At 49.7% G+C, this 15114-nt stretch overlaps 1 protein-coding gene across 1 annotated transcript in view; it reads right to left on the bottom strand.

Annotated features, from left to right (window-relative positions):
• The window catches only part of LOC138246551 (sialic acid-binding Ig-like lectin 13), a 286183-nt gene extending 276641 nt beyond the window's left edge, over positions 1-9542 (bottom strand). Inside the window, exon 1 of the mRNA XM_069201221.1 lies at positions 9435-9542. The gene's annotated coding sequence lies outside the window, so the exon portion shown is untranslated. The remainder of the gene's footprint in view (positions 1-9434) is intronic.
• Positions 9543-15114: the final 5572 nt, after the last annotated feature.

The following is a 15114-nucleotide window of genomic DNA, read 5'->3' as shown; positions in this document are numbered from 1 at the left end:
GGACAACACCTTTGAAAACATAGGCTGGGACATCCCTGATGAAATGGCCACTGTAGATTGAAATGACCCACTTGCCAAAAAATGGAGCACTGATAGAACCTGCACTAGAGGGGGAATCCCTGTGGGTTGGCGGATGGGTGACATCAGGTCTGGCTCCAGCTGGGCACACAGTTCCTGTATAGTGGCACAGTCAAGTCTGTATGTCAGTATGACATGTCTTTCTTCCATTGTCGACAGGTCCACCAGCGGTCTGTACACGGGAGGATTCCTCCATCTCCTCGCAAGTCCCAGCGGACGGTGCCTAGGAAGGACAACATGGAGCACAGAGTCAAGCAACCCACAGGTACGTTCCCACAGCTTGCACAGTACACGATTCTATATGCATTGAATGGCTTGTATGAGTGGCAATGCAAGGCCTAGGCCTGTGTGACGCAGTAGAATTTAAGCCATGTGGGCCCTTGAAATGGCGGCTGCCTGACCTGTGAAGTGTGACAATGGGATGTGAGGTCAATGCGCTGGCGTGGCACACCATGACGGTAGGCGGTCGAAGACCGTGGCGCAAAGCCGCATTGGTTAACATTGAACCCTATGGGTTTCAGGAGCCAATGACGATGTGTGCCGGCGGTCGCGGTACGCACCGCGGCGGTACGCTCCTCCTGGGGCATGACCGCCATTTTCTATCTGCTTAATCACTCGATACCTGATCATCCAGAGGAGAGGACCTATACTGCAATTGCTGCTGTGACCTCGGTCTGGAAGAGAAAATGGCTGCTGCGACTGGGGAAAGGGCCCCTGCCTTCACTTCTGAAGAATTGGACAAACTAGTGGATGGGGTCCTCCCCCAGTATGCGCTACTCTACGGTCCTCCAGACCAACAGGTAAGTCCACTGGGAGCATGCTTTGTGGCCAATGCCTGGGTTGAGTGGGGTGGATGAAAGATGGTGGGGAGGGGAGCAATTGAGGCATGCATCAAACGACAGATGAGAGCATGAGCCATATGGCAAGGGTGGGGAGGGGGGGCCACTCACATCGACAGCATGACAAGCACTGCAGAAAAGTGATGATATTTATTTTCCCACCCTGTACATGTCACATAGGTCAGCGGCCATCAGAAGATCGACATTTGGCGTGCCATCGCCAAGGACGTCCGGACCCTGGGGGTCCACAACAGACGGGGCACCCACTGCCGAAAGAGGTGGGAGGACATCCGCCGCGGGAGCAGAAAGACCGCGGAGGCACTGCTGGGGATGGCCTCCCAACCTAGGAGGGGTGCCAGTCGACAATTGACCCCCCTGATGTCCCGGATCCTGGCGGTGGCCTACCCCGATTTGGATGGGCGCGTGAGGACATCACAGCAGACACAAGGGGGTGAGTACCAGCACATTCTGCTATATTAGTGCACAGTGGAGGTATCTGGGTGGGGGAGGAGGGCTGTGGGTATCTCTAGGCCAGGGCGATTTCTGTAGGCTAGGCCCCTCCGTAAGGCATGGCCCTGTGCCCCCGCCTCCCACCTCTGTAGGGTGCTAAGTACAGCTATCCATGGCCCTGTGACCCCACCCCCCACCTCTGTAGGATGCTAAGTACAGCTATCCATGGCCCTGGGTCACCTATGTGTGCATTTGTCGTCCATAGGCTTGTAGGCCAAGTCACAATAATTGAGTAGTGTACACCGAGTGCGCGGCGTAGTGCAGGGGGCTTCTGTGTCTGTCCTCTCCGCCAACGGTGTCGCCAATGCATGCACTCAACATGTCTTTGTTTCTCCCCCCCCTTTTGTTGTGGTCTTCCTGTTCATGTGTGCATTAGCATCATCAGGCGGAGGAGAAGTGGCATCGGAGCACGAGGGAGCTGCATCTCACATGGCCCCGGAGGGCCATGCAACCGACTCCGAGTTCACCAGTGAGACGGAGGGCGAGGGGAGCTCCACAACGGGGACCCGTGGAGACATCAGCGACACAGACACGTCCTCGGAAGGGAGCTCCCTTGTGGTGGCGGCAACATCCGTGCCCCCCGATACAACAGGTACAGCCGCCACCCAACGCACCAGCTCCGCCCTCCCAGCAGCCCCTCAGCGTTTGCCCCGTGCCAGCTCAGCCAGGAAGGCGGGCATCTCCTTTGCCCCAGGCACCTCAGGCCCTGCCTCAGTTACCCCTGCTGCCCTCAGTGAGGAGATCATTGACCTCCTCCAGACGCTCATTGTTGGGCACTCTATCCTTTTGAATGCCATCCAGGGTGTAGAAAGGGAGGTGCACCGGAGCAATGCATACCTGGAGGGCATTCATTCGGGTCAGGCTGCCCATCAGCGATCGTTCAACGCTCTTTCCTCAGCACTGACGGCAGCCATTGTCCCTGTCTCCAGCCTCCCTCCTCCAACTCCCTCCACCCAGTCCCACTCCCCTGTTCCTCTGCCTATCCCAGACACACCATCAGACCAGCCTGCACACACCTAAACACCCAAGGCAAGCTCATCCAGACATAAGCACCACAGATCACACAAGCATTCACACATGCAACATCCACATGCAGACATGCCAACAGCCACTGCCTCCTCTGTGTCCCCCTGCTCGTCGTCTCCCTCCTCCCTCCCTGTGACATCTCCACTCACACCTGCATGCACACCACCATCAGCCAGTACATCCATCACCAGCACACCCACCAGAACACTCCGCACACGTGCAGACACCACCCCCACTGCCATTTACACGTCCCCTGTGTCCTCGCCCAGTGTGTCTGTCACCCCCTCTTCCAAACCACACAAACACAGGCAGACACCCACCCTACAGCCATCCACCTCACGACAGCCTCCGTCACAAGCACCTGCACCCAAACACAGCACACTTGACTCTCCTACAACCACATCCTCTTCCTCCACTCTCATACCCACTGCACCTACCCTTCCCACTGCTCCTAAAAAGTTTTTCCTCTCCAAAATTAACCTCTTTGCATCACCTGACCCACCCCCTCCATCTCGTAAGAGTCCAAAGAGCACCTCAGCCACCACAAGCCCTGCACCTACAAGGACCATAGTGCAGGGCTATTGGAGTCCATCAGCTTCTAGGGCAGCAACATCGGCCAGCAGCAAGGGGACAGCCAGCCCACCCCCTGGGAAAAAAACTAAAAAAGGGAAGGGCCGGCGCGAGAGGCCAGATAAGGCAGCCCCCAAAGACACTACCTTGGCACCGTCACCTGGCACATCCACAAAGGGAGGCAAGGGCCCCAGCGAATCGGCGAAGGAGGGCAAGGGCAGCAGGGCGGACAAGTCCGGCAGCAGGCGAGCTGCCAGGAGGGCCCCACCAGACACATATCGGGTGTGAGGGAGGACACCCACGGGCCCAGGACTCCAGCACAGGAGGGCCCCGCAAGTGAAAGGTCAGATGGCGACTGAGCGGTAAATATTGGCCTGATCGTGTTCCCTGGGAACACATGTCAAGCACCGCTGAACAGGGCCCTGCCATGACAAGCACCGCTGAACAGGGCCCTGCCGTGACAAGCACCGCTGAACAGGGCCTCGCCGTGACAAGTACCGCTGAACAGGGACCTTCAAGACAAGCACCGCTGAACAGGGCCCCGCCGTGACAAGCAGCGCTGAACAGGGCCCTTCAAGACAAGCACCGCTGAACAGGGCCCCGCCGTGACAAGCACCGCTGAACAGGGCCCCGCCGTGACAAGCACCGCTGAACAGGGCCCTTCAAGACAAGCACCGCTGAACAGGGCCCGCCGTGACAAGCACTGCTGAACAGGGCCCTTCAAGACAAGCACCGCTGAACAGGGCCTGCCGCGACAAGCACCGCTGAACAGGGCCCGCCGTGACAAGCACCGCTGAACAGGGCCCTTCAAGACAAGCACCGCTGAACAGGGCCCCGCCGTGACAAGCCCCACTGAACAGGGCCCTTCAAGACAAGCACCGCTGAACAGGGCCCCGCCGTGACAAGCACCGCTGAACAGGGCCCTGCCGTGACAAGCACCGCTTAACAGGGCCCTTCAAGACAAGCACCGCTGAACAGGGCCCCGCCGTGACAAGCACCGCTGAACAGGGCCCCGTCGTGACAAGCACCGCTGAACAGGGCCCCGCCGTGACAAGCACCGCTGAACAGGTCCCTTCAAGACAAGCACCGCTGAACAGGGCCCCGCCGTGACAAGCACCGCTGAACAGGGCCCCGCCGTGACAAGCACCGCTGAACAGGGCCCTTCAAGACAAGCACCGCTGAACAGGGCCCTTCAAGACAAGCACCGCTCCGCTGGGCCCTTCCTGTTAAGCACCGCTCCGCTGGGCCCTTCCTGTCAAGCACCGCTCCGCTGGGCCCTTCATCTCAAGCACCGCTCCGCTGGGCCCTTCCTGTCAAGCACCGCTCCGCTGGGCCCTTCCTGTCAAGCACCGCTCCGCTGGGCACCGCCGTCTCTGAACTGCTCCGCTGGGCCCTTCCTGTCAAGCACCGCTCTGCTGGGTCCTTCCTGTCAAGCACCGCTCCGCTGGGCCCTTCATCTCAAGCACCGCTCCGCTGGGCCCTTCATCTCAAGCACCGCTCCGCTGGGCACCGCCGTCTCTGAACTGCTCCGCTGGGCCCTTCCTGTCAAGCACCGCTCCGCTGGGCCCTTCATCTCAAGCACCGCTCCGCTGGGCCCTTCCTGTCAAGCACCGCTCCGCTGGGCCCTTCATCTCAAGCACCGCTCCGCTGGGCACCGCCGTCTCTGAACTGCTCCGCTGGGCCCTTCCTGTCAAGCACCGCTCCTCTGGGCCCTTCATCTCAAGCTCCGCTGGGCCCTTCCTGTCAAGCACTGATGGCCCATTGGCAGGGCCGGATCTGTGTCGGGCAGGGATTCACGTAGCACTCTGGGCAACATGCCTCCTCCAGAACCAGGGGAGTCTGTAATCCACTTGATGGACTGTGGCTTTGCACTCCCCAGGATGGAACAGTGGGCAATCCACCCACTGTAGAGACTTGTGAGACTGTGGCTTTGCACTCCCCAGGATGGAACAGTGGGAATCCACCCACTGTAGAGACTTGTGAGACTGTGGCTTTGCACTCCCCAGGATGGAACAGTGGGCAATCCACCCAGTGTAGAGACTTGTGAGACTGTGGCTTTGCACTCCCCAGGATGGAACAGTGGGCAATCCACCCACTGTAGGGACTTGAGAGACTGTGGCTTTGCACTCCCCAGGATGGTACAGTGGGCATGGAGGCCCCTCGTGGATCTGGCATCGTGGACTCAACTGGCTGAGGTGCCCCCCCTTCCCTTCCCCCTGAGGTGCCTGTAGATTTACTATCTGATGCCCCTGCAGTGTTCTCTCCAATGGAATCGGGTCTCGTGTGTGGGCTTTGCCCATGTGTTTAGGCCCATTGGCCCACGGACAATGGCTGATAGTCAATATGGGCCGGACTTTTGACCTTTGTATATATTGTTCATGATGTAATATATTTTATTAATATATTTCATATTTCACTTAACTTAAAATTTGCTATAATATACTTCAATTTTAATTATCATTTTATTTTGTCTTTGCATTCTTCCGGGGGGTTTGGGGGGTGTCACTCTGAGTTGTTGCTCTACATTGATGTGTGTGTTGTGGTGGGTGAGGGTGGGTGTGGGTGTGTGGCGTATGTGTGTCGCCGTCATTTTTTGCCTCCCCCTCCCCTGTGTCGTAGGTGCAGTACTCACCGTTGTCATCTGCGCCGGCGTTCGTGCTCCTGGTAGAGGAGCAGGAAGACAATGGCTGGGAGGATGTGTAGTTCCAGTTCCATGCTGTCCAGATTCCTCGTGGAGTGTGTAGAGGTGAGCGTTTTCCGTTCGAAAAGTCTGTTTCCGCTGTGCTTTTATCGGCGGGGCAACCGCCCCGGAAAAGGTGGCGAATTGGTGGGTCGTGATAGTGTGGGCGGTACATTGTCTGCCGCCTGTCTGTTGGCGGTGACCGCCGCGCTGTTTGTTTGTTCCGCCGTGGCGGTCGGAGTGTTAAAGTGGTGGGCTCTGTTGGTGGTTCCCGCCAGGGTCGGAATTCCATTTTGTGGACCGCCAGCCTGTTGGCGGGTTGGCCGCCGCTTTATCACCGACCGCCAGGGTTGGAATGACCCCCTATGTATGTGGGGACCCTGACATCAATATAATCAATCACACACTCTCTTTGAGGGATTTGAAAATGTCTGTCATCACACACTTTCACTGTGGTGACCTGGGCATGTCTATAATCACAAACAATTTCGGAGGGGACATGAGCATTAATATAAGTTCATATTAACTTTGTGGGGAATTGAACAGGACCATCATCACACACTACTGCTACAGGGGAATAAATATGTGTATCATAAAGACTGTCTTTGAACTTCACAGTCAACACACTTTCTCTGCAGATATATAATCACTCTCTCTATGGGGATGGGGCAACCCTACTATCACACATTATGTTCCTGCTGACCTGGGTTTAACTATTATTGCATAATGTCTCACCAGGTTCGAACATGATTATAATCAAGCATTCTGTGCAGACACCTGGGCATTAATATGATCACCTGCTATTTCTGTGGGTACCTGAGCATGGCTATTATAATACGCCATCTCTCTGGGAACTTGAACATGACTATTACAACACTTTGGGGGTCATTCTGACCCTGGCGGCCGGTGACCGCCAGGGTCACCGACCACGGGAGCACCGCCAACAGGCTGGCGGTGCCCCGTCGAGCATTCTGACCGCGGCGGTTCAGCCGCGGTCAGAAACGGAAAGTCGGCGGTCTCACGATTCTGACACCCCCTACCGCCATCCTGTTCCTGGCGGGTCTCCCGCCAGGAACAGGATGGCGGTAGGGGGTGCCGCGGGGCCCCTGGGGGCCCCTGCAGTGCCCATGCCATTGGCATGGGCACTGCAGGGGCCCCCGTAAGAGGGCCCCACAAAGTATTTCAGTGTCTGCAAAGCAGACACTGAAATACGCGACGGGTGCAACAGCACCCGTCGCACCTTCCCACTACGCCGGCTCCATTCGGAGCCGGCGTCCTCGTGGGAAGGTAGATTTGCCCTGGGCTGGCAGGCGGCCTTTTGGCGGCCGCCCGCCTGCCCAGGGCAAATCTCGAAATACCCTCCGCGGTCTTGCGACCGCGGAGCGGTATTTTGTCGGGGGTAGACTGGCGGGCGGCCTCCGCCGCCCGCCAGTCTCAGAATCACCCCCTTTATGTGTTATGTGTAACACTTTATGTGAGGGCTTGAACATGATTGTAATCACACACTATACTTGAGTGGAAGTGAACATAACTATAATCACAGACTATCTCAGCGGGGACTTAAACATGAACATAATAACACATTACCTCTATGGGGACTTCAAAGTGACTATAATTAAACTCTTTATTTGTAGGAATCTGGGCATTATTGTAACACAATATTTCTGCATGAATATCATCATATACAATCTCTATGAGGACTTGAACATGAATATAACTAAGCAAGAAATCTATGAGGACCTGGGCATGGCTATAATCAGATAATATATTTTGGGGGATTTGAACAAGACTATAATCACACAACATTTCTGAGAGGACTTGAAAATGACTATAATCACACACCATCTCTGTGAGGACATGGTTGTTACTGAAGTAGCACACTATTTCTGCATGGGCTGCAGCTTGACAACCATTGAACACTATCCCTTACGGGGACATGAACATGACTATAACCAAACACTTTATCTGTGGTGCCCTGGGCATGGCTATAATCTGACACTATCTTTTGGGGGGTTTGAACATGACTGTTATAACACACCATATTTGTGGGGACTTGAAAATTACTATAATCACACACCATCTCTGTGAGGACCTGCTCGTTACTGTAGTAACACACTATTTCAGCATGGACTGCAGCATGCCAATCATTGAACACTATCCCTGGGGGACCTGAACGTGAATATGACCAAACACTTTATCTGTGGTGACCTAGGCATGGCTATGATCAGATACTATCTTTTGAGGCATTTGAATATGACTATAATCACACACCATTTCTGTGGGGACTCGAAAATGACTATCATCACACATCCTCTGTCAGCCATAGAACATTTAAATAATCACATGACATATCTTTGGGCAATACTTTTGTATAGCCATGTGACGAAGATGATTCCTAGTGTTGAAGTAGATGAAAAAGAGCCAGTTAATTTAAACTTGGCTTTTCCCAGCTGACCACATTGCAGGATCTTTGGCCTCTAAATTATTCAACTATGTGTTGTTTCCTTATTCATTAATGGTTGTGAGCACTCAGCAATAGGCTGACTATCTGGGAATCCCTTTCCATGGACATGGTATGCTATAGTTTTCTGCTGCGGAAATGTATTATCATCAAAATACATTTCTGTGTGCTCCTAAGTTACAAGGAACGAGTCATATATCACTATACTATTATGTAATTTAGATATGCAATTGAAAAATATCATTTAACCATTGGTTGATGTATTCAATCACAAATGACAAGTTTAGAGCAAATCTTCACAAGGTTAGCATCACCTGTTCAAGTCCCCATAAGGATGGTTCTGTACATGTGATCAAATAAACACATTTTTTGCATATTTGAAGCGAGATCCTGAATTCCTTCAGATTTTTCTTTAATTATTAGATTTTAAGAGCAGTGGGAAAGGTTAATACCCACAGAGCAGGTATCCACACATAGTCCCCACAAGGATGGTAACACGTTTGTGTGTTTGTTTGTGTGAATGTGTGTTTTGTATTAGCATGTCCCTCTCTAAACACTTCATTCAAATACACAATAACATCACCAATTTTGAAATTATTATTGCCCATTTTCCCACAACTTTCTTCCATCTCTATCACACTGACAACCAAAATGTATATTTGTGCGTTTGAAGACGTCCACCACCAGGGGGGCGCTCTCCATAAGGAAAAGATAGAAGAGGCCAAGACCATAGGTTTGTGACTTGCATTGTGTGGTACATGAAGTAGTACTTCTGGAGCACCACAAGAGCTTCAGAATGCCTCTTGAGAATGGGGTTCATTAGGTCTTTGACAACAGATAACTAAAGCTGTTTTTAGGTAGCAACCTCAAAAGAAGCCCAGGAACATCAATCTTAGCTTTCTTTCTGAGATCTGCAGTTTGGTGGCTCAACTCCCAGCACCCCTACCGAGCCATTCATACTTCACGCTGGTAATAAGAATACTAGTGTCTCACCATAGTAACATCTAGCAGTTACAATTATATGTAACGTGAAGTTTGTAACAGACACTTGTTTTCATTCGACAATATCCTATTGTGCTCATAATACAGAAAGATACTTGTCACTCCACAGTAGAAACCATGCTGATGCGCTGCACACAGAGGGCACTGAAACTGTGCGGATCGTGGGCAGAGACTCTCTGGCAGCAGCAGAAGGGCTGGCATCCTGTTCATTTCAGCTCTGGGTTAGGACAAATATTACCAATTAAATGTAGACTATGGATGCACTTACCTCCTGCAGGCCTTGGTTACAGAGGACTTGCCGATGGTTCTGTGCAAGAGGAGCTCCCAGCCTGAGGGAAGCAATGGCGGATTGCTGCAGGAAACCAGCAAGAGGTCTGTAGTTCTTTACACTCTCCCTGTAGCTTAAAATAGAAAACTCTGTCTCTTTAACTTCCCTTTTTTGAGCTTTATCTCACAACACTCGATGGCAGATTCCACCCGCTGCTGAGAAAACGAAGGGCCTGATTCACAAAGATAAACTTAAACTTGGTGTAAGTTTACGATTGTTTGCTATCCACAAAGGGAGTAGCATCTTTAGGAGTAGGAGTCTGCGCTCATGAAAAGAACTTTCTTTTTTATGTGAGGAGACTCCACTCTCCTAAAGGTACTACTTGTAAGTCCCTTGGTGAGCAGCAAAGAATTTGTAAAATTACACACAACTGTAAGTTTTCCTATGTGAATCATGGCCTCTGTCTTTTGATGTACAACTTCACCCTCCATCATCTTTCTTAAATTCAACAAGTATTGTTGAGGAGAACACAGTTGACCGCTTCCTCTTGCCACCGATACCACGAGGTGACCATCTGCATCCTGATGTGGAACCGGCTCACTAGACCGTTCCGCATTATGCTAATTCCTCAGAAGCAATCTGTGATGCATTTTTAGGGCCTCTACAACTTTTCAGAAAAATAAATATTATTAGTACATTGGTGTGGCATAAATAGAAAGTTTGCAAAACTGCAAATTTTAAATTGTAAAGATGAACGAATATGGATGTGAAGGCTAAAAACTTAATTTTAATCCTTAGCTCGGTTCGTGGGAGCAGCGGGTACAACCTACAGGATCTAGTATTGATAATGGGCGGCCTTACCTGAAGCACTGGTGTGAGATGATAAACAGGCAGACTTCACTAGGAGCAACAAAGACAGTTGTATGCCTGAGTCAGCGTATCACCTTGACTTTTAGAAATACATAAAATCTTCTTAAAAGCTACAACCTTCCAATTAAATTTAAAATTTCAATTTATTGCATTTAAAACAGAGGATTTTCTCACTGTAGTGGTGCCTTGAGGGTCCACAGAAGACAAAAGGTTAAGAACCGCAGGGTTGGTCCTTCACCTGCCTTCATTTGAAGGGTGTTACTGCCTTGAGTATTTCAATACTCCTCTGATGTCACATCGAGATGAGCAACATGTGTAGATGCCAGGCACACATATGACCACTCAGAGATTTCACCAAGGGTTGCAGCCTCTCCACGCTGTAGTCGAGTACTTGAGAGTTAACTGCCCTGAAACAAACTGAACACCCAGGAAACGATGCAGCTGTCCTTTCTACCACGAGTTTTGTTAATGGCCATACCCATGACTCAATTTATCCTACTCTGAAGTATCCATTTGGAAGTGGTGCTGAAAGCTTAAATAGGGCATCAAAATGGCTGATGTTCATATGATGTATATAGAATTAATAGAATGAAAGGGAACATATTTTTCATGAAGAGAAAAAGTAAAAGTTAAAATTAATTAACTTTACTTATTTTCCAAACTTATGCATGCAGTGATATGTAGTCATGCAGTAAGCATGTCATCATTAGTGCAAGCAAGTACCATCACTTAAAAGCAGCCCATATATTGGATACACTACACATGACGGAAGTTAAGTTTGTCATTTCACGCAAGGCAACGCAGCACGTCAATTTGCTGTATCGCGTTGCATGAAAGGGGAGAACGGAAATCTGTCATAAAAGATATGGTGCACTTTATGGTGCACTTTATGGTGGACTTCTGCTCTTCTAGGGCTGTCACAGTGGGTACTACCTAGCACCAACAGAGGGATCCTTTGCTCACATTGCAAGGGCGCCATCATGATGGGCAGGATTGTTTTGTGCATGAAGGGATAAATTAATGCACAAGAGCAATCCTTAGAGGCATATTCTTCTTTCTATGTCTGCTGCAGAGTTCAGCATACTTCACGGAGCTATGAAGATATGTCTCTTGTTACGGCTCTGTCAAATAGGCGCACCATTTTGATTCAAACCCAGGTTTAAAAGTCTTTGAAAATCCTGATCACAAAGGTACGTTTACATGAGCAACAAAATACTTGTGCGGATGCATGGGAAAGGCCATGCACCACCCATGTGTCGCCCATCCTTTGCCTTACATCAAATGACACCCCCGTTATATTTTACTTCTCATTAACAAACATAAGAAATTCACAGAAAAAGGTTAAAGTTAAATTATAGTTAGATGTCAGTTAAAACAACTTTATTTTAAAATTCTAAAATTCCCAGAAATTCACCAGTGTTAGTTAAATAAAATAACTATAGCTTGCACCCCTGCATTCACTGCTTCTGACCTCTCTTATTACATCATTCATAAAATGCTCTATCACTTTATTGATAACACCACTGACTACATCTGAAATGTCATCATTGGTGACAACACTATGCATGGTGATAGCTATAGTGAAGAACTTGGTACATCTTCTTCTTTTGCTAGTCAGTTACTCCCTGGAGTTCAGATTTTATTTGTTGGTATATTGTACCTACAGTTCTCAAAAATGTGTAGATGAACAACAAAAACAAATATGTGTTATTTTTATCCTTGAGTCTTCTTCCTGCCATGAATAGCACTTGAAAGTATTCCTGTCAAATGTATAGCACATACAAGAAGAAGGTGGACCACAGGGTGAAGGCACAAATATAAGCTTTACAACTGAGGGGCATGTTTATGAGAGGCTTGTCCCGTCATTTTGCCACGAATTGTGACACAATGGTGGCTCAAGCTTAAAGTTATATTTTTGAAACAACGCATTTGCAAGAATGCATTGTGTGTTGGGTGGGGCAAAAGGTGCGCTGAAAGCAGCTGCATCATGCAATATGTGATAAATGCAATGCATGCGTCTCCCTACAAAATCTGATGCAAATGTAATGCAGTGGTATTAGAAATGGGGTTCCTGGTTGGCTAGGGTAGGCACCTCAGCCAGGCATTAATCACAACTCCAATCAGTCGCACACCTAAGATAACCTCTGCTCAGCCCCTTGGTAGCTGGACACGAGCGGTCAGGATTCTCCCAGAAGCAATGTGTAAAGTGTTTGCACAACACACACAATCCTGTGGCACAATAAATACACCACAAAGAAAACTTTACAGGCAGTTATACAAAAATAAACTGTATTGCAGAAAACATAATTAAACCAAAAACGTAATAAATCAGTAATACCCTGCAAAGCAAGCAGTGGTCAGATCATCATCAATATAAATGCAAACATCAGGAAAAACATTTTAATATTGCATTGATCTTAAACAGAACTATACCCTCCCACTGCCTTTGTCATCATAAAATCCTTCCTCCCAGTGTATGTGCTGTAGACCACAGTGGCGGCTGGTAATTTTAGGAGGGAAGTGGCGGGCGGGAAGCACACTCACACTCATTCATTCATTCACACATACACGCACACGCACATCTATTCACAACACTCATCAAATATTCAAACATACACGCATGCACCAAACATTAATTTAAAAACACACACACACACTTACCTTCAGCTCTGCCTCGGAGATCCCAGGAGGGTTGGGACTGCTGCCAGTGAGGGAAGGCAGCAGTCCCAACTCGTGACAGAGTGGGATGGGGGTCAGTGAGACTGCTGACCACACCCCACTCTGTGACAAGGTGTCACTGATTGACACTCGATTTGGACGCTTCAGGGCTTAAACCTGAAGCACCCAGGTTGGAGTCAATAAGGTGACGCTTCCCCTCGTCATCGAGGGGAAGGGCCTCGAGTCACCTTTGTTGAGCTGAAGAGGTCACGCCAATAGGAGCTGTGACTTCTTCAGCCCAGCAAAGTTCAGCTCAGGCAGCCAGGAGTCTGAGCAAATCGCACATGTCTCGCTCCTGGCTGCCGAATCTGAAAAGGAAGATTGTCTGTCAGGCTGAGCTTTGCTCCGCCTAACAGGCATTCTTCACGAGGGGCAAAAGGTGGGGTGGGGGGTGGCCCCTCCGCCCTAAAGGACGGACCGTGGCTGGTAGACCCTGAACTGGCCATAATTACCACACCACAAAAGGGCACAATAAATGCTCCAGGTCACATAGCATACCAGGGCTACGAGGGCATGAGAAATATCAGGGAATGGTAGAACCTTAGGTAATCACTAGGGTCATATCTATGACAGCTAAAATATGGTCATCAGATCTTGAAAGGCCCTCCTCATCTGAGAGCAGATGGCGCTGCGTGCCTTTTAGATATAAACTTGTAACCCTGGTCAAGCCTCCATTAAGATCTTCCCCCATGAGGCTGTGGCAAACCAGGGTCCCCAGATATGCTTCTGTGGTGATCCTTCACACAAACAGGGCCACTGCGTCCCCAGGTAATCCCACTGTGGGGGGGGGCTGAGAGAAAGCCCACACACCTCTCTTGTTGGAGGGGGAGGCCTCTCCTGGGCCCAGCGTAGGTAGCAGTCCAGTGCAGCTGCCCAGGAACACGCACTGCAGCTGACTTTCACAGGATGCTCACTCTCCACCTTACACGGGTCCCAGGAGTGAATCCAGAGCCCTCCATGGCACCTGAACTGATACCTTACTCTTCGGGAGCCCACTGAGCCAGGGAAAGCCTCCCTGCGTCTTGAGCAGGGAGCCAGCTCCTCTGATGCTCTTGCCCTGGTCTCGGCGGTAAATCTTCCTAAGTAAGTTCAGGGATGTGGAATTCCTATCGCCCGACGCCCGGGACATCTTGTTTGGGGTCAAGGGCAACAAGTTTTTATGTTTACTTTGTCCTTGGGACAAGTAGGCCCAACCTACAAACCCTTTTGGCTGCCTGTTTACAGAGAGTGGAATTCTCTGCAGTTGAGGTAATGGGTTTCCAAAAGATAATGCTGTTCGAACTTGTATTTATGGTTCATTATTTGAAAGCCTTCATTATTAGGGTGAGTGCTGTAAATACATGTTTTAAGGTCACACTTCACTAGTGACGTTGGTTCCAGTACAAAAAAAAAAAAAAGTGTACACACATGTTTGAAAAGTTTAGGCTAAGAGGCTAAGTATAATGCTCCCAGAATGCTCTCTGATTATATGCAAATGAAGTGTCATTTAGTAAAATGTGTTGATGCATGCTAGTATTTCCCAAAAATATTTCTAATGGAAAATCAGTGTAACCATTTTCAACACGATTATGGGAAGCATGAAAATAAACAAACACTGACAAAGCCAACTGATCTGACATATTTTTATAAGTCTTTTAGTTTCATCAATGCGTGTCTTGTTTTGACATGGCTTTTGTAACACTTTATTGTTGTGGGAGCTACCAGGCCCTCAACATTGTAACAAACATTGGCAAAACCCCCCCAAAACGTTTTTGAACTCTTAAAGCACACGTTGCCACCAGCGGCATAACAAAGGCCCCGCAGCCACCCTCCGGGGTGCCCCTCCAGCACAGCACCTGCCCTGAGTGAGTCTGGAGAGGGGTCTCCTCCATGTTCTTTGCAAAGGGGCACCCTCCAGTTTCGTTACGTCACTCATTGCCACTGTATTTCCTGACACTGAACAAAACTACTTTGTGTGGCAATATGCTCCTTGTGGAAGAGCAGAATGGGATCGCTCACAGTAAAGCCAGCCGAAAGAGAGAGAAATAGAAGTTTAATAAAAACAAAATGTCTTTGTTAACACCAGACCTAATTAGGGACCAAGACCCACATG

Source organism: Pleurodeles waltl, chromosome 7 (assembly GCF_031143425.1).
Source record: "Pleurodeles waltl isolate 20211129_DDA chromosome 7, aPleWal1.hap1.20221129, whole genome shotgun sequence".
Taxonomy (NCBI): Eukaryota; Metazoa; Chordata; class Amphibia; order Caudata; family Salamandridae; genus Pleurodeles; species Pleurodeles waltl.
This window is presented reverse-complemented; position numbering and strand designations above follow the sequence as displayed.